General features: G+C 40.1%; 1 protein-coding gene across 3 annotated transcripts in view; it reads left to right on the top strand.

The window, feature by feature from the left end:
- PRDM2 (PR/SET domain 2) overlaps nucleotides 1-19997 on the top strand; it is a 501039-nt gene that overhangs the window by 195402 nt on the left and 285640 nt on the right. The window contains exon 5 of one of the 3 annotated variants that reach the window (XM_069240785.1): nucleotides 10408-13153. The gene's annotated coding sequence lies outside the window, so the exon portion shown is untranslated. Of the gene's footprint in view, nucleotides 1-10407; nucleotides 13154-19997 lie in introns of those variants that run through there. The other 2 variants (XM_069240786.1, XM_069240787.1) reach the window with 2 other exon arrangements.

Here is a 19997-nt window from a genome sequence, read left to right as displayed (position 1 = left end):
ATGAGCACTGAATCTTTTCTCTTTTTCTTTCTTTTCACAATTTAATGATTTCTGATTGTGTTAAACATCGTACCTCGCATGACAAAGAAAAAACATTAAAAGAAAAAAAAGCCAATATTTCAAATTTTCGGAAACTAACCAATCAGGGCAACAAACAAAACATGGGATCTGATTACAAGTATAGGTGGTATTTATCGCACCATGATTATTAACAATACCATGAAGTACAATATTTGAGTGTGATAAATACCACGTATTATGAGGTACTGGGGAAGAACGGGCAAATTTTGGTCTTTAAAGCACCGAAATCTGTATGATACAGTAAATATTGTATGGTTTTCCCCTGTTACATTTCAGCAGGTTTAACCTGACAAAATGTAACCATGGATGAGTTATTTAACGCATCTGATCATTTATCAGATGCATTAAATACCTAACAACTCATAACACCAACCCATGCGTAAACCATGGTTTATGCACCGGACAGAATTTAATGAGGAACTCACCAGTCTTTACCATGTGGTAGCTTTACAGCGCAGGCTATTTTTGGGTACTTTAAAATGTAATGATACAAGCATTAGAGTGTATGCGTATATACTTGCGCCCCTGCCATGCAGTCGTTTTCTTCAATAATTTGACTTCTAAAGCTTCATTGATAATTTTATTAATGTTCTAAAAGTTGTCATAAGTGCTGTAATATTTGGGGTAATTAGCAGTGCATGGCAAAGGCACGAGTTATAGTTACCTTAGACTGCGAGTTACACTTACTTGAAATAACTAACTATAACTGCTGAATTTCTCTGGTTGCGTGTTACTAAATTCAGAACCTAACTTTAACATCCCTGTGAAGTCATTTTCATTGCGATACGTTACTCCAGCTGCCGCGCACAGGGGTGGGTTGGCTGCACGGCCCGGCCTGATGCCAACGCCCCTAACCACTCAACCCCACGCTGCGCACGGCCTTTGGCTGTGGGCGGCAGGAGTTTGACACAAAGCCTGTCTCTCTGGGTGTGATAATAGGCGTGAGAGAGGCTTTGATAGTGTCTGATTACGCTCCAGTGGATGAAAGATGCGTTCACCTCAGCAAATGATTTCAGATTGTCTTTCAATATGGAATTGTGGAGTAGGCAGACTTGCTTTCCCTTCCCCAAACCCAGGAATTAGAATCATTTGTCCATTTCAGAAGTGGAGCTTCAACTGGGGCACCTGCTACGTTCATATTTGTAAGTGCTTCCTCCTGAGGTTTATTTTCTGTAAAATGAGCATCATGGTCTGAATGGAAGCTCAACTGTTAGCCAACAAAATTCTACAGCTGTGCACAAAATGTCTATCCAACTGGAGTACTTTCTACAGGTTAGTTAGTAAGTGCTACCTTGGGGGGTGAATGGCTAGTGTGCAGGAGGGGGGGGCCTGTGTAGCCCCCCTCTCGAGGTCAATCTCCACCTGGGAGCCCCTTCCCCGAGATCCTGGCCTTTATTAAAATGAGGATGGGGCTGCCGAGCCCCCCTCCCCTGGCCAATTCTGGCCCCTGGGCGCAGCTTCAAAATATATTTTTGTAATGTGGGAGGGGGGCGACATGAACCCCCTTCCTAGGCCAATTTGGTCCCGAGACCCATCCCCTGGGGCCCAGCCACATCATTTTTCTTGGCAGGTGTGAGGCTGAACTGCCCCTCTCCCTGGGCTGATCTTGGCCCTGGGGACCCTATCCCCAGAGGCCTAGCCATTTACCCTGGATGCCCCCCCCCAGGGCATTCAGTCCCCACCGTTGGGGACCGTGGGGGAGCCTGAATGCCCCTCTGTCCCAGCCAGCTCCCTGCCTCCTGCGGGAGCTGGCACTGCAGTCACAGACAGGAAGCTGCCAAACATGGGTGAAGGGGGTCTACCCCGGGGCCATTATTGGCTCCATGAGGGTGGCCGCGTGGCACCCCTCCAACATGTAAACAGTCCCGGGGAGGTGATGGTCCCCAGGGCGGGGGTCCACGACAGATCCCCATCATTATTTCAATTCAGTCTCAGGAAGGTGGTGGTCTCCGGGGGTACAGGGGACCACGCCACCCATCCTCATTTTGAAACAATTGCCCCAGGACATGACGGTCCCCCGGGCTGTGGGGGGAAATGCACAGCCCTCCAAATATAATACAGTGGTAGCCCCGGGGAGGTGGTGGTACCCAGGGTCCACAGGACCACCCCCACTGTAATTAAAAGATTTTGCCCAGGGAGGTGGGCCACATGGCCACTCACATACTATCTGATTTAAGCTCCAGGGAAATGGTGGTCCACGGGGCATAAATAAGCCCAGGAGGGGGGCCCCGTGGCACCCTCCTTTATTTTTGATATGTTCCCAGGACCTGGCCCACCCAGGGGCTTTAGTAAAACAAGCATGGGAGACAGTGCTGGGGGTTTAGGTTTCAGAGCTGGAAAGAGGTACGGGGTACAAAGGGATTCTTCTGTTTTAGAGTTCAGGTGTGGGTAAGGGAATACATATAGAGGAGACAATGCATTTCGGCTGTTTGACATGAACCAGGTTTTTAGTAGCCCAAATGCATTGCCTCGCTTATAGATGTTTAGAAGACTAAACATACATATTTTGGAGTGCTGTTATTGCTTTGTGGGCATAGATATATACTTACTAGTACTTTTACAACATAAAGTTCAAATGTATATTACAATGGGTTGTAAAGGTAAACAAGATGTATTATGCATTGTATTATACCAAAAGGTAAAGGAATCCGTGATAACACTTCCAAGAAAGGAGATGTTATTTTCTTTGTTCATTGTCATAAATTCTTGAGAAGAAAGATTTGGAAAAAAAAAATCTATGTAACTTACTTGTTAGGCAATAGGCTTTCTGTCACCTCTTCTAAAAACTGATTTCTCTTTATCAGTAGCATAGAAGTTCAAGTACTTCAAACTGTAGTCATGAAAGTAAGCAAAACATTATATTTCCGTATATTTCATGTAACCGATGGCAACACCACTTACATATTCCCATATTCTTAATTTTAAGGATTAAACTATTGACAGCATATTTTATAACAGGGGCAAGATAATAAGATGATATAAACGGGGATAAACTATTAAAAAATTGTTTGATGTATCTATGTCCAGTGGTTTCAATGAGTGCGCAAGTTTTCCTTTTTTTTGTTTTTTGGGTGCCATATTCACAGATTTTGTCAAAGCTAGAAGAAGATGTATGGAACTTGCACCATTTATTGCAAGCATATTTCATTATACAATTACTTTAGGGAGCTTTGTGTAAGCCTTTTAGCCATTGTTTTTTTTTTTTCTTAACTAATAACTAATAATCAATATAAAAGTACATCTGTGTGCCTTCATCCCACCTCACCCTCAAACATTGCAGATTACTGCTTTATACAACTGACGTGTATGGAACTTGCACCATTTCTAGCAAGCATATTTCATTATACAATTACTTTAGGGAGCTTTGTGTAAGCCTTTTAGCCATTGTTTTTTTTTTTGCTTAAAAAACTCATTGGCTAGAGATACTGTCAATAACTTTTTTGCTCAAATTGCAGTTTTTCAGGCTTTTATGGCCTTTCTGTTAGCTGATTTGGTGTCTCCTCCCATCCCTTTTGTAATGCATGAGGAACTATTTCAGTGTCGCCTAGTAGCACTGGAAAGTCAGCGCCGACAAAAGTATCTGACACATGTATGTTACAGAAAAGAAGGCAACCCTTTTTAGGTCTCACCTGAGACATTTTTTCACATAAAGGGGTCTTAGAGCTTGCCCATTGCTTACCATTTGTTAGCTTCATTCTCAGTCTAATTTGCTTGCTGCTATTTGGTCAGCACGTGCTGGCTTCACTTTCTGTTCATGTGTTTTTTCCTTCCCTAGAACACTGACCATGTGTAGCTTCCTTTTTCTGGGAGTGTTCCTCTTCCGGCTTCCACTTTCATCCTTAGCCTATGTTTTCCTTCTAGTTGCAGCACTTCAAAGATTATTTGTTTTTAGATTGTCTTGCTTTTGGTTTTGCTCGACGCTGTTGCATCACTGCTCGTTTCCTGTTTATTCCCATTTACTTTTCACCCTCTTTCCTTCTACTGTTTGCTGCAGCATAACACCTGCAAGTCATAGATGTTAGCATTGCTTTTAACAATGATTTCACAATAAATTAATGACTTGGTTTTATCACTATTAATTCACCGCTCGTTGAGTTTATAACAAAATGCTTTTTTGCCATGCATTTCATGATTTATAGGATGGACATGTTTAATATGTTTTAAGCAATAAAACAGTGTGTTTTAGTTTGGTTTATGTTTCCAAGGTTATGGATTAAACATTCAAGTGTGAAAATAACATTATGCTCTAAAATGCGTTTTTGCTTGTTTGGCCTCTCCTATTGCGCTTCCTCCTGTATCTTCCAGTGTACACTGTAACAAAGATTACCATACTATACAATGATAGACCACACAATATACGACTGGCTATTCAGTCTCATATTATACAGTGACAGGCAGTACCATACGACGGTCCATAACGTATCATACAATGACAAGCCATCCAAACCATACTATCCAATGACATGGCCGTACCATACTATCCAAAGACAAGCCATATCATAGTAGACAATGCAGGCCTAAAAAAAAAGTATTAAAATGTTACTGGACCTGCAGATCGAGTAACTTAAATCTACTTGACCTAACTGTAATGTACTTGACCTGTAAACGGGTCTCAAATTGTGCGATCCTAAGCAAATAGTTTACAAAGTCGCCTTTTTATTCATTCTCACAAAAGACTGCACCTTGAAATATGTGAGCTCTGCATTTCTGCAGTATAAACAAATTTCTTTTGTTTGATTACATACAATAACTTTTGCCGCATGTTATCACAAGAATCTAGCCCACATATAGCGGACACATGACCTATGACTTGCATTTAGTTTACTAACAGCATACCCATCAGGACAGGAGTGATTCTCAGTTTGTTTAAACACTCACTTTTAATAACTATATAACTAAGCCACGATTTGGTAGCATATTGTCATCTTCACACAATACATTTCCAGGAAATGTCAAAAAACTTTTCCACTAACTTGCAGCTTCACTGATAAGACTGTATAGTATATTAACGATTTGTGACAATTGGGTTTCAGAAAACATACCCTTTGCACATCAACACGTAAAGTATTCTGATTTGTTCTCATCCTATAAAAATATTTTTTCATCACACAGAAATACAAAAAATTACCTTTGAAATATAATTTGAAATGTTTGTACAGTTGACTTAGGGGGTTATTACAACTTTGGAGGAGGTGTTAATCCGTCCCAAAAGTGACAGAAATACCACCAGCCGTATTACGAGTTCCATAGGATATAATGGACTCGTAATACGGCTGGTGGTATATCTGTCACTTTACCGTCACTTTTGGGACGGATTAACACCTCCTCCAAAGTTGTAATAACCCCCTTAGTCTTTTAAATGTTGTGTGTTTGGAAAAATCTGACACTATTTCCTTTTATTTTACACTCTAAACAGCAGGTCACACAAAATTAGCTTTGAAATCTAGTTTGCAATGTTTGTACAGTTGACTTAAATGTTGTGTGTTAGGAAAAACCTGACACTCTATATCTTTTATTTTACACACTAAACAGCAGGTCACACAGTTCACCCTACAATGTCCTGGAACTCTGCAGTCAAAATGAAACTTAATTGTAAGACAAACTGACTTTGGATCTCTGTCTGTGAACTCAGAGCAAATGTGACATAAGGACAAGATTTAAAGGCATCTTTTATTGCCCCTCCACTTTCTGACTGAACAGAACACTTGCCAGAAGGGATGAGTAAGTCCTAAAAATAGCTAGTCCTGATCAAGTATGATTTGCTATAGCAAGTGGTCCAGTAGATTTTTTGATCCCTGCAATGACAGGCTATACCATAAATTCTATACAATGGCAGGCTCTATAATACTAAACAATACAATAACAGGCCAGACCATATTATACAATAAAATGACATGTCATGCTGTACTATACAATAGGCCACTTCATACAATAATATACGACAGGTCATACCCAGGGCCACCAGAAATATGTGGCAGGAGAGGGTCAAGGTTAAGTAAATTATGCAGCAAGAAAAGGCAAATTATGTGGCACGTTTTGTAATGGTATTACTTCATTATTTGCTCATTTTTATGTTGCAGCCTACCAGACACCAGAGCTGTCTGGTTTGCTAAAGGTATCTTGGGGACTTTCAGAAAGTTGACCTAGGAATGCATTTGGCCCGTCGCTTGCCATTAGCTTTTAGGTTTTAACACACATTTTCTTCCTTCCCACTTGCTGACTGTATTTGTTTAAGGCTCTCCAGGTTCAGTTTGTCCCATCTGAAAAAAAAAGCCATGTTCATTGAATACTTTCACAAACTCCTTTTCTGTCAACAGGCCTTTAAATCTTGCTCTTATCTGTCATGTTTGCTGGACATACAAAGACTGAGATCAAATGTCAAGCTGTATTTTCGTGGAAGTCTGGTTATTTTGTTTTGATTTTTGCTGACTTCAAAGTGACAGCCTTATAGGAAAGAGGGAAGCAGCCTTTCTCCTGGAAGCCTGCTTGTGCCATTTTTTTCGGTCGAGCGTGCAAGCGCTTTGACCTGTTGTAAGTATTGTGGGCTTTTAATCCCACCCACTGCACGGCCAGCACTTTCACTCGATCCTGGGCTTGCCTTTTAAAAATCATGTTAGAATTGGTAAATGCTTTACGTTTGTCTCTCCATGGGATAGTTTTGTTACTGCCTTGCAGACTGTCCGTTACATGGATAATTGCATGATTGCTGACATGTTTGACTGTGGGTGAACTTAGTTTACCTTTTGTCTCTCTCCTTCACACTCATGCTGGCCAAGGCGCTTTGAATCGGCTTGCTTATGTCAACTGCTTTACTTTTTATTTTCAATTTATGTGGCAAGAAAAATCCAGTTAGAAATTTACAATGCTAATAGCTCTAACTGGGACAAAACTGAGACCCACGGCATTGCAGATGCTTGTTTTATTTTATTTTAAACATAGCCACCTCAAACACTATCTTTTTCTTCTTATGCACAAAACATCTACACATTTTTTTGCAAAGTTATTCTTCTTTGAGTCCTTTTAATTTGTGAGACTGCCTTTTTAGGAACAAAAGACTAAATAGCATTTCAGTCTCAGCGTCAAGTTAACTTATGGTGATCTTGGGCAATATACACTGTTTATGGCCCATTCACAGTCAAGCACAGAATAAGACCTTTTCACAGAAACGAGCCAGCAATATTGTAACACGATTTAACATTGCTTGGTTTTCACTTTGATGTGTAACGCATATGCTTTATTTATGACATCTGTTGCAACTCGGTTTGGAGAGTTGGATAAGTTTAAAGGCACTTTTAATGAAAGCTTTTGTGTCTGTTTACCTACAAAATAATTATGTATTGCATCTGTAACTGTGCCTTTTTGTAACACAAACATTACTAGATATAAACTATTTCCTCATGCTATCTTGCAGGCACTAGGGCCATGATCTGGATGGTGCAGCAGAAGTGTTGGCACAGGGGCTAAAAGCTCTAGGCAGCCCACCGAACACTGATTAGTCACAAGTGCAGTTACCATGCCAGCACTAAGGCCATGATTTGGATGGAGCACCAGTTGCAGTGACACAGGGGCGAAAAGCTCTAGGAAACCCACCAAGTATTGCGTATTGCTATAGGTTAAAACTAAGCAAGCAGTCCCAAGCACAGTTAACATGCAGCGCTAGGGTCATGGTTTGCATGGTGCAATGGCACAGGGGGCAAAAGCTCTAGGAAACTCACCGAGCACCGATTATTGCAATATGTTACCACTGAACAAACAAACACAAGTGCAGTTACCTTGCAGGCAGTAGGGGCTTACGATTTAAATAGTGTACCAGGTGCAATGGCACAGGGGTCAAAAGCTCTATGAAACTCACTGAAAATGATTACTGTTATATGTTTCTAATAAACAAGCAGTCAAGAATGCATTTTTTTATTATTTCGTAACCATTGTACTCAAAGCAAAACATATCCTAAAGCATCACTGTAAGAAAAGCTGTAACCTATTGGGCTTTCCACAAATGTTGTTACATTCAACACATTTATATGGCACATTTTGACAGTTTTGGTATGTTGCTGAAATGCTTCTGAATCTGGACAAATGAACACCATGGCAAGGGCATTCTCTTTTCTATAATATTAGCACTTCAGCCATTGTAAACACTATATAAATACTTATAACTTACAATATGGCATTCTATACCGAGCATTGGCAAAGCCAAGAGGTCTCGTCTATGCAAGATCTGTTAACTTTGTCAATGTTTTTATACATGTTACACAGCAACGTTAGCTTCAGTACAGCATACCAAAGTAAAACAAGCATTTGCAATGCAATGGGTCTTGAGTTTACTCGAATTAGAGCTGTAAATGTAGTAAATTCCTAACTGGACTTTTCTTGCCCCTTAAATTGAAAATAAAAAGTAAAACAGTTGACAGTTGACACAAGCGCGACGATTCAAAGAGCCACAGCCGCCATGAGCATGAGCGCGAAGAGAGACACAAAAGCACTTTCTCAGCCTCAGGGCAGGGGCCGTAACGTGCAGGACTGTAGCGAGATGGGTGGAGCCGGGCCAGGCAGAGTGCAACGTTGGGATCCGAGGGTCGGTTGCAGCCTGGACTGCAGCTGCTAATGCCGCTGGGGGTGGATGCTGGCAATTCCGCAGCCTTAGTGCTTCAAATGCATTTCTAACAATGGTATCACCCCATGCCTCTCCGCAAATGGTCAACACAAAGATACAAATACAGTATGAGTGAAAACTTCATCATTGGCTTAGTCAATTCAAAGTGCCACAGCCGCTATTAGCTTGAAGGAGACACAAAAAGAAAAAGAAAAGATTGCTTGTGATCAAACATATAGGCAAACATGCAATTATACATGTAACAAGGTCGGTCTCCAAGGTGGTAACAAAACCACCCCAAGGCGGGACAAACTTAAACCATTTAACAATGTCATCAAAGGATTTTTGAAAGGCAAGTCCACGAACGAGTGAAAGTGAAGGGCATGAGGTGGGCGTGATTAAAAGCTTACATAGAACCAACGTGTCGGAAAAGCAGTGCGTGTGCGCTGCTATGCTCAACCTAAAAAAAGCGGTATAATGTGGACAACATTGGCTGTGTCATACAGCTTTTTTACAATACTTTCAGCCATTTGCAAAATAGCTAAAAAACATTAGCAAAACCAATAAATCTCACATTGGCAAGACCGATTGGCTTTGCCAATACTTTTTAAACTTGGTAACGCTCTCTGGGCATTGGTTTCACCTCATTGGTACCAGTTTAACTCACATATATAGCAATAAGCAACAGAAACATGACCAATCCAGGTTTGCAATGGGGCCTTCCACTGCGTGGCACATGTGTTGTCGCATTTTTATAAACCTTTGCTAGAAACAAATTTTGTTTTGCTAAAATATGCAAAATATGCAGCAGATGATGGATTATCTGGCAAATCTAAAAACATGCAAAAATTGCTGCTGCCGCAGAATCTCATAATTCCAGAGACTCTGGTCATGTCATACAATGACAACTATACCTAAACATGGCAAGCCATACGATACAATGATGATATACTGCATTATAATATACGATGACAGCCCATTCCATACAATGACAGGCCATATCATACCATACAATTGTATTATAATATTATATATTTATTATATTATGATATAAAGCAAAATAATTATTTTGTAGGAAAGTAGTGCAACGCGACTTAAAAATACATTGACAAAGCGAACAGATTTAACATAGGCAAGACCTGTTGGCTCTGTCCATGCTTGTTTCTGTAGCATTCATTTTTCAGATGCTCTTGAATGTGCACACGCCCCAGTACACAAATAGGCTTACCCAAAGACATCACAACGCCACATGGAAATCAAACCTACTGGCTTTTGTCAGTGCCCGTTTAATCTATTCGATCAAACTACTACCAGCGAATAGGTCATAGAGGTCGAAATTTCAGCTGCTGTGTTGTCTTTGAACGTGCATTGAACTTTAGACGTGATATACCCCCATCAGCAGCCCAAGGAAGGCACGTCAACTTGTTCTCGTGTCCACATATACACCACTCAAATACTCTAGTTTCGGTAGCCCATTAATCATGTTCTTAATGGTGGGTGGGTAGTAAGAAATGTTGGGCCATTAACGTTTTGTGTAAATTATGTTAAGATTTGCTTTTTATTTTGTTTCAATGTGCCTGAAGGACATTTTCACAGACAATTGTTCAGAGTGATAAAATGTATTAGATGCATTTATTGGAACTGAAATACAAATCATACCCACTCCTCTACTGCAGATATATAAACATGACACAATAGCTTAAATAACTGGGATTCTGTTTTTTGTTTCACAGGCCGTAACAAGCTGACATGAATGACACCACTTTATGGTAGTGACAAATCACCTTCTGTTTACAACTCGTACAGACTACTTCAAATTAACCTGAGAACATGGATCACTGAAACCTGATCTTCGAAAGGACAGATGGAAATAATATCACGTCATTGTACAAGGCTTGTGATTGTGCAACTTCCAAGACTATTCTTACATTTTAGTCTCAGCGGGTTAAAACCCCACAGTAAAATCAACATTCTCCAACCCAATCGAATTATTTCAAATTGACAGTTTGCATGGTGACAAAAGTTAATAAAACTGGATGGAAAACAGTGAATAAGATTGTATTTTGAAATAAAAAGTAAAACGTTCTGTACATGCCTCCTCCTAAATATGTACATATAAACTAAAACAATTTGAATTTTAAAGCACTATTTGCATAAAATTATATGTATGCATCCCGTGACAGCATCCAAATTGAGAAGAGAAACTAATCAGAAATGTAGGTGTATGATTTGGAACACAGTTTCCAGCATAGCCGATTTCGGTCCTCGGAACAAGCTGAGACAATGGTGTGTTTTGGTAATGTTGAAAACCTACTTTGAAAACTGTTTTCATAGTCAATGTTTTTCAAATCATAAATGTCAAACAAACTGCTCTTCGGCCTATGTTTTTCAAACTATTTTCCCAATAGCAATATTTAGATTCAGTGTCAAGTTTGTAAAGTGGGTCTACTGAACGCCACAGTTGCATGAGTTTTACCAATTCTCGCAAGAGAATGCATTTCCAACAAATGCTTCTAGAACACAGTGTCACTTCTGGTTAGGGTGGAAGACTGGTATGATTTGCCTTATTTTAACGTAGTCTACTTTATACATAATTCCGTTTCATTTTTTAATGGTGTTATTGATGTTACCTTATTTAAGGAAGGAAAGTGAATAAATACACAGCAATGTATTTCAAAAGGGATCACTGAACTCTCTAGTTTGGGTTTTATCTCTTATGTAGAAGGACATACAGCTTCTGGCTATACTGTTAAGTGTCAATGTAGAAAATGAATTTCAATAGTGGTTTACCCACCTCAACGCAGCATAACATCAAATGCGTGACAAGCGTGTGGTGTTATACATTCTTGAAATCAATCAGTGGCCTACAGAGGCCTGGCCCTCCCGATTTTTGGCGAGGGATGTTCATCCACCATTTCCCCTACTTCTTATCCCATATAGCAGAAGTGCTGCTTTCATTCTATCATCGTGTACTCTACACAACAGGTTATATATATATATATATAAAAACTTAAAACCTTTAAAATATGAATTGCATTGGCATCAGTTCTTCACATGTAATAGAACAACTTCTTCCACACATCCATCAAAATGAGTATAGAGCTAAATGATTAACCAAGCCGAATAAGAGTTTCTGCAATTAACTCTAAATTGTACTCTATTTCAAATGAGTACATCTCGGCAAGGTAGAGAATATTCGATACTGTATTATCATGGAGCGGTTTATTAATTGCAAAATTGTCGAGAGGAACAGAAAAAATGACGTTTACGTAGTACGCCGGTTGCAAGCATTTGTATTAAAAATACAGGGAGAAACAAATCATGTCAAGACTCTTGACTGTTTAAGCTTGCCTCCTTGAGAATTTTCAAAAGAGGCCGAAACCGCACTCCGCCTACCGAACTCGTCCAGCGGGTATTTCCGTAAGGTGCAAAATTAGCACAGCAACGCTCTTTTAGTACCAATGCGTGAGCAGCCCCCTATGCCCAGGATTTTTCTGAGCATTCAGACACTTATAGACCTGATTTTATGACGCGAGAAACGGACTGCAAAGCCCAGTCTTCAACTATAAAACTGGACTGGAGCAGTTACTTAGGCGTCGAACTGGGTTTACGTGAGCGCCTCACCAGATACACCGTGCAATTGCACGATGGGGTGGTTTGTGGAAAAATAACTTATTGAAATGGGGCATCCCATATACTGACGATCAGAACTTTCCGAAACAGATGCCTTTCCGCAAGTTCTCATCCCAAGCATCAATTCCCACAATCACTGCTCCTGACAACCTATAATATGCTGATGGCCCCTGATGTGCCTTTCGCCTGACTAAAAAAGGAGGATGTTTGCAAATCAAGTTCTACAAAGCTTCGTACTGTCCCCCCTCCCTCGCAGTGACAATCACATGCCAGTACCGGCTCTTGGCTGCTCCAATTTTAGTGCACGACTCTACCGTTGGGTTCCGCCTGATAAAAAAAAAAAAAACACATCAGGCACGCTCCCCACACTGTCTTAAGAAAAGCATCCACCAGCCATGCCTTGTAGAAGAGTACTATTGCTTGTATATACTTTCCAATTAAAACCGAGTCCACACCAAACAAGAGATCAATGCATCCAAAAACGACTACCGAACCAGTCAGGACGGGTTAAGCACATAAGCTTAGGCTGTCTAGCTGCGGCTTGTCAGTCACTTCCGGGGCAAGTGGATAATAGTTCTCGGAGAGATTGGGCGGTTTTTTTCCGGAGATTGGGCGGGGCTTCCGGGTTAGATGGGTCGACTTTTCCGGGGAGGGCTATTTTTTTTATTACACGAATCAACGCACGAAAGAGGCAGTACGCTCCAAAGCTCCTCCTACTACCGCCCCTTACTATGCCAATCACTACGAACTAGTATTTCTATTGCCGCTCCCCGCCTTCATCTATTGAAGTCGGTTACAGTCGAAACAGTGGAAACCGGATTTATAAGCTCTCTCTGGAGGCGGGAGGTAAGGCTCATGTTCGGGAACCTCCCGCCTGCATCGGGAGGTTTGACACATATGTCACACTTTTAGATTTATAAAATAAGGTCTGCGTGCTTCTTTTGTCATAATTGATTCTGAAGAATGTATCGAGAATGGTGATTAGCATTTCCTTTGTGTCAATCATGAAGGTGTATGCAGCTTGTAAACTACGAGGTGTCTGCAGTGTTCACATAGTGCACAATTTTTAGACTGCATGATGCTCGTGCACATGTATTTCTTTTAACACACCGAATTAATTTATTTGTTTTTAGATACAGGACTTTGTATACCCCCATCGATTTAAATCTCAGAACGAATTAGTGGCCTGGCAAGTAAACATGTGGCAGATGTTTTCTCTTTTGTGCTAAACCCGAGCAGCTGTGCAAAAATATAAACAACATAAAGTTTTCACAACAGTGGTACATGAATAGGAACATCATATAATTCGCAAATATGATTCATTTAAACTACATATGTTCACCAACTGCACGTAAGTCATATAATGCATAGGCCGCGGCGTGGGCTTCAAATTAATATAAAATCAAATGGACAGTTACAACTAAATGAGGGATGGAACAACTAATCGCTTTATGCATCCCAAGACTAGAAGCGCATCTTAACATATATCAGAGTTAGTTTTGAAGTTATATTGACAGTAACCCCTTTGTTTTTGTCGGTAGACTATATGTTTTCACGGCGTCAGTTGGCCCGTCAGAACACCATTTAATCAAATAATTTTACAGGTTGTCATAATTTCGCTAGTTTCATTCTTATTATCTACTTAGTAGACAATTCCAATATAGCCCCGATCCCTTATTTTATTTTAGTTTATAGCTTTAGGTAACCAACGTATAAGTAAGCTAACTGGAATGTAAAGCGTGCCGTTGTTTAATTGCTCTTATTTTTATTTTTGAATGGGACAGCTCCTAAAACATTTTTTGATTATTCTGTACATGTGTTCTTCTGTTCGTCCAAAAACGAATGCAGTTCGGAACAAGACCATGTAGAGTAGAGCAAATTTTGTGGGTCAGTGTCTCCACGTGTTGGACAGTGTTAAATGTGTTATGCAGGTGAAATTTCCACCTCGGTCTGCTTCTCATTTCTCCTTCATTTCTCCTTCTCCTTCACTTTCAATTTGTTTTCACTTATGTCGGCCCTGATGTTCCTGTATAGCAGTAGTTTCACTTTCCTTACGGACTGCTCCGTAACCACCACAGACAGTAGTGCCTCCGGTGTCATATGAACAGGCTTTAGATCCAACCATGTGTTTTTAGCTACTTTGCCAAACACAGTAGAGTTCTTCCATGTTGGACGAGTGGTTGTGCCATCCTTAAATGGCTATTGTATCTTACCAGTATTGTTATTTGTGCGATCTTTCATTGTATTACTCAAAACACATGGAAAACACACAAAAGAAAGTTCAGTTGCATTATCGTAAAAGGTTTGGGTCATCAAAAAACTGATGGGCGTTAAAGGTGTTATTTTGCAAGGACTGCAGGCCTACAGTTGTGATATTTCAGTGATGCTGAGGAGATCCTACTACTATCTCTGTTACTCTGAACAGAAAAGGTATTGTTGAAGTTTTCCACGTCAGTGCTTGGAGCCTTCCTAAGACCTCTGGCATACCCCATCAGCCTTAGTCCCACATGCTGCTTGCCTGACAGACTAGTCAATGACAGTTAAAAGGCTACAGGACCATATAAACTGGCAAGACCGGACTAACAACAATATGAGATCAATGATTTGTATAGGTGCATATTTAAAAAAAAATGGCAAGTTTATTCCTTACGACTTCAAAGTAAGAATCTCCTCCTCAAACTGTAGGTTGCTTCCTCTCAGTAACCGTAAAATGCACGTATTTTTTAAACCCGGGGCAAATCAGCGTACCTGTAATAATATAAGATTTGAATATGGATGAGAAAAATCCAGATTGCTATGTTGAATTTAATAATGCCACTCTTATCTGAATGGTAAATCTTAGAATTATCTATTAGGAGATCGCCGAGTCTCGCCTCTCTGCTGGTAAATGAGTGTTGGGTAGTTTTCAAAAGACAATTGGTTGTGAATTATTGCCAAAAATAGTAGAATGCTGGGCCAGTTGAAGGAATGAATACACGTTTGGGGATTGTTCGCATCAGTTTGCTATTCTGGTCTGCAACACAAGCCATGGATTGCATGATACCACTGGTAAAGTTTATTCCTTAATGTAAAAGGTATATATTTGAGCCAATTGAGTAAGTGTATCGTGCATATTGTTTCTTATAATCGCCTATGCTACTGCTGTGTGCTGAGTGTGTGATTGTTTGGCCTAACCTCGACTGGAGATTAATTCAGAATGTTCTTTTTATTTACGTTTTTATTTGCTGTGCAAATGAGTCTTGAGCAAGTGGTGAACATAACATGCCAAAAAGCCAGATGCTGATTTTTAGATTACCTTTTCATGACCATGTATTTTATTTTGCTGTTGGTTGTGTATAATTTTTGCTTGTGTATATTTATTAATTTTGATTGCACATACCAACCAAAAATGCTGTTAGTCTTGGAAATGCATGCACAACCCGTAACATTTGCACAGTATTGTATTGAGTATAGTTGTTTTTTGTTTGATGCAATTTTTATGACGTTTTTAGAACACACCTACAGTTCCTCCAAAGATTCAAATTGCAGTTATGTACAAGAGCCAAACCATACACCGTCGGCAGCTGTACGTTTTTGCATTGGCATTACATAATTTTATAAAACAAAGCTTTCTACCAATACATATATAAAAAGAAATAAATGAAATGTAAACAATTCTATTGATGCCTGTACAAAACCTACGTAAACGTTTTTATAGTGAATAATGACTGGCACCACTTAGTGGAAGGGAAAATAGGACGACTCAGTCTTATTCTGCTATTCTACTGCATGATTTCGATTACGTAATCAGTCATTCTTAATGAGGAAATGATACACCTACATTGACTAGTTTGACACCAGACTCCCTTCTTTTTGTAAATTTACTTCAATAAAATGACATGAGTATTTGTAAAATGCAGTCTTTCCCTGTGAAAGAGGCTTGCCTTTCTTTCACTTATCACAACAGACAGATTATCCTTATTACAGTAGCATCTTTGTTTAATTGAACAGTCTTTCACTTGAAGAAAATGCGATTGATAATGTGGTACTCTGAAATTATAAACAAATGATAAAAGGCAATTAGTTGTGTGGTTAGATTTTGAAAAATTCAAACGTCTTATATTGAATCCCAGTTGAAATGTAACCTTTTAAATACATTGCAATGCAAAGTATCTTGAGTAGCTGTTATCAGGACTGCTTTCATACGATTTTCTGCAGTGAAGGAGATTTGAAGTGCTGCACCAAGAACAGATTTGTACCATAGGTAGTGACAAACATCATTTGCTCCTTGGATCCTGTGCCAATTTAACCCCCATCGTAGTGTTAGTACTTTGTTAATGTGGGTTACAGCTGATATAAAGACCTTTTTATATTTGTCCCTTTATGTGTGACTGAGAGGGAATCTGCAGTGTGGTGACCGAGCCTCACAGAGCAGCACCAGTGACATCATGAATAGAATGTTCTGGCTCGTTTGAACTGATTCTGTTTGAGAGAAACTGAGGAGGATGATTGAACAGTCATTCCAGTCTGAAGTACCACTTTGGGGCCATAACCACTAAACTGAGTCCAAGATGGTTTAGTTTTATAGGGCCTGTCTTAGATTTGGTGTGGACGGTGTCCATGGTATTGGAGTTAAGACCATCAGAGGTAAGCTAACCACTTGGGTGAATCATCAATAGTGATAAGGGGGAACACAAAACTTTTAGGCCTCTGTATAGGCTTACATTACCACCAACATAATGTTAGGAAGCAAGGTTACCTCATCTGATGGTGAGTCATTTTTGTTATTCCAACTTGTCCCAGTATGGAGAAGTTCCTACATCTGTCAGTAAAGTGTATGCCTTATGGGGAGGGGCAAATGAAGAGTGAATGATGACTGATCACATCCATAGTTGGGAAGCAAGGATAGCCCACCTGACAGTGAGATGCCCGCAGTTACTGCATAATGTTTAAATGAAGTAGGCAAAGGAACAGTCCAACTTCCATAGGGTTAGAAATGGAGGACATTCGTGAGATCACGGAGTACCATGAAAGGGGGCATATAACTGATACACATTGCACCACCACAACTTGCTGACCCACAGTCTGAATCTTGCTGGACCATAAAGTAACATACAAGTTTTTGAAGAATACAGCGACTAACCTCCCTAATATGACAGAGCACGTCCAGAACCCTAGATGGGTAAGTTTCTAGGAAAGGAAGCTCCATTTAGGTTTAAAGAGTGGAAGGAAATGAGGGTCATTAGGGAGCAGACCCACATCCAATAACATTGTGCATTTGCCCAGTCTGCCAGGAAAGCTAGACACAAGGTAAAAATGGAACCAAGATGCAAAGGCTGTAGTTAAAGAAATGCTAGATATGGATCCTACTAGCCCCAGCAAGATAGATCCCTCAGGGGATTCAGGAAAGGGAATTTTTCTGTAAGTATCAAAATAAAAAGTGACAGGGATGCACAAAGCTATTGTTACATTAAAAACACCAATATCAACGAGGATTGTGAAGGCACAATAAACAAGCATTTACAATGCAACAGGTCTCGCGTTTGCTCATGTTAGAGCTGATCGCGTTGTAAACTCCTAACCCGACTTTTCACCTATCGGGCAAAAGTGCATTTATGTACATAACCCGAAAAAGTGAAATCAAGTATGTAAAGCGCTTGACTTCTGCCAAGCAAGATCGGGCTCGTAAATTAGAGAAAAAAAAGTCCACGAGCCCGATGGAAAATAGCGAGCCTCGCATGTTTTCTGTACTTGGTCGCTGAGCTGGAGGAGGGCTAACCACCGGAAAAGGCATGACATATGCGTGCCTTCGACTAATGAAAGCAAGCAGATTTTATTAGGGAAGCCCACAAACCAATAAAAAACACTGACGTGAAGTTGACAGGGCTCCGAGCCCTTTTCTAAATACAAAAGAGTCTCGCTGCGAAATGCATGCACAAGCGCATGCAACGCAGGCTCGACCCTAAAAAGAAACAAACTTGAAGTAATTGAGGGACATCTGCCTCAAATTGTAATTTAAAGAAAGTTTGACCAAAAGAGAGCACCTATTGATGGCATTCCTTATACTTTCTTTTGATACTCATTTATTATTCACTAGGAATACTGGCTTCACAGGTATATCCATTTCCTAGTTAATTGTCTCACCTATAATTTAAAGTATTTTCGTTTATACAAGTGATAGGTATATCATAATGTAAAATCACCTTTTTTGGAGTAAGACTTGGAGTTAGTGATTGAGAAACTCATTTGCACCCCCTTGCTACCACCGGTTGTGGTACCACTGTGACTCTATTACGGGATGTTGAGTTTTAGAAATTTTTGCAAGCTTGTAACCATAGAGAACTTCTTGTGACATCTAATGTTTCTGTAAAGTGATCACTATCAGGCCTATTTAGATCGCAGTAATCTTCCAACGCCTTGGTCCTCTTTCTGTAATTAGCCTTCTTTTTATAAAAAATAAATCGAGGGGAACCAAGATGTTACCGACCAACATCGCTTATCAACACCAATCAAAATTCTTTGGAGAGTAGTACACAACAGGATCTGTGCTTGAGCCTCTGCCAAATAACATTTTACATCCAACTCAGTATGGTTTTAGGGAACGGCTGGGGACAGTGGAGCAGTATTTAAATTTGCATCTAATCTTGATTAAATAACCACTGCTAGCATTTATAGACAAATCCACAGCTTTTGATTCGGTCTGTCTCTAAAAGCTATTGCATATCTTGCTACAAATGGGTCGACCTTTAGTGCACTTCTTGCATATGTTCCATGCAAATCTTGTCACAAGAGTAAGATATGGAGACTCTTGGAATTCAGAGTCCTTTTCCCTAGTTAAAGGTACGTGTCAGGGGTGTGTGTTTGCCCCACTCTTATTTTTTATATTCAAAATTTAACTTAGTTTTTGGTAAGCTCTATGAGTGACGTTCCCATGATCAGCCAAGCAGCATTGGTATACTCAGACAGTGCTGTCCTTATCGTGCATACACCTAATGCCTTGCGCTTCTTGGTCCATGCATTTGATAAATTCATGACCAGCTTACATCTTTTAAGTAGGTCCCATAAGATGGTCTATGTTCCCATACAGAAGAGAATTCTAGCTATTGTGCACGGATCCAATAGCCTACATCCTTTATGGCATTTTCTTAGGAATTTGTTTCTGCTCATCAGGGTCATGTTCCTCTACTGTTTCTAACACTCAGTTTAAGTTTATTAAGTTTAGCAGATTCTTAGGCTTGTATTAAGTATGCCTCTCTCTTCTGGGTGCTTAGGTTTCACTTCCTGCTTTGAAACCTAGAAATGCCAGTGTATCTCAGTCAGTGCTTATGGTGCTGGAGTAGGGGGTTTCGTTAGTAACAGCAGTTTACAGTTATAGAAAATAATGTTTCCTCAGGAAGGTGCTATCAGTCCCCCCGAATTCCTCTTACATCATACATTAGGAATTAGTTTTCTGATATTTCACATATACTATTAAATGGGCCCTTCTAACATTGTGGTTTTCAGTCTGGAGTAACCAGGAAGCTACTCTTAATCTTGGGATTATCAAGGTCTGTTTAAGCGTTGATAAGGCCTCCAGCATTTACTGACTGGCTTACATTTCTGCCCTTTTTGATAATCCATCCTCGGTTGTTGCCAAGGATAAAATCATGAAGGGCCAGTTCCTAAAAAGTAGTGGCATTAGGAGGAAGTAGTCTGCTATCTCGAAACCAGC

The sequence above is a fragment of the Pleurodeles waltl genome, chromosome 6, assembly GCF_031143425.1.
Source record: "Pleurodeles waltl isolate 20211129_DDA chromosome 6, aPleWal1.hap1.20221129, whole genome shotgun sequence".
In the NCBI taxonomy this organism is placed as follows: Eukaryota; Metazoa; Chordata; class Amphibia; order Caudata; family Salamandridae; genus Pleurodeles; species Pleurodeles waltl.
This window is presented reverse-complemented; position numbering and strand designations above follow the sequence as displayed.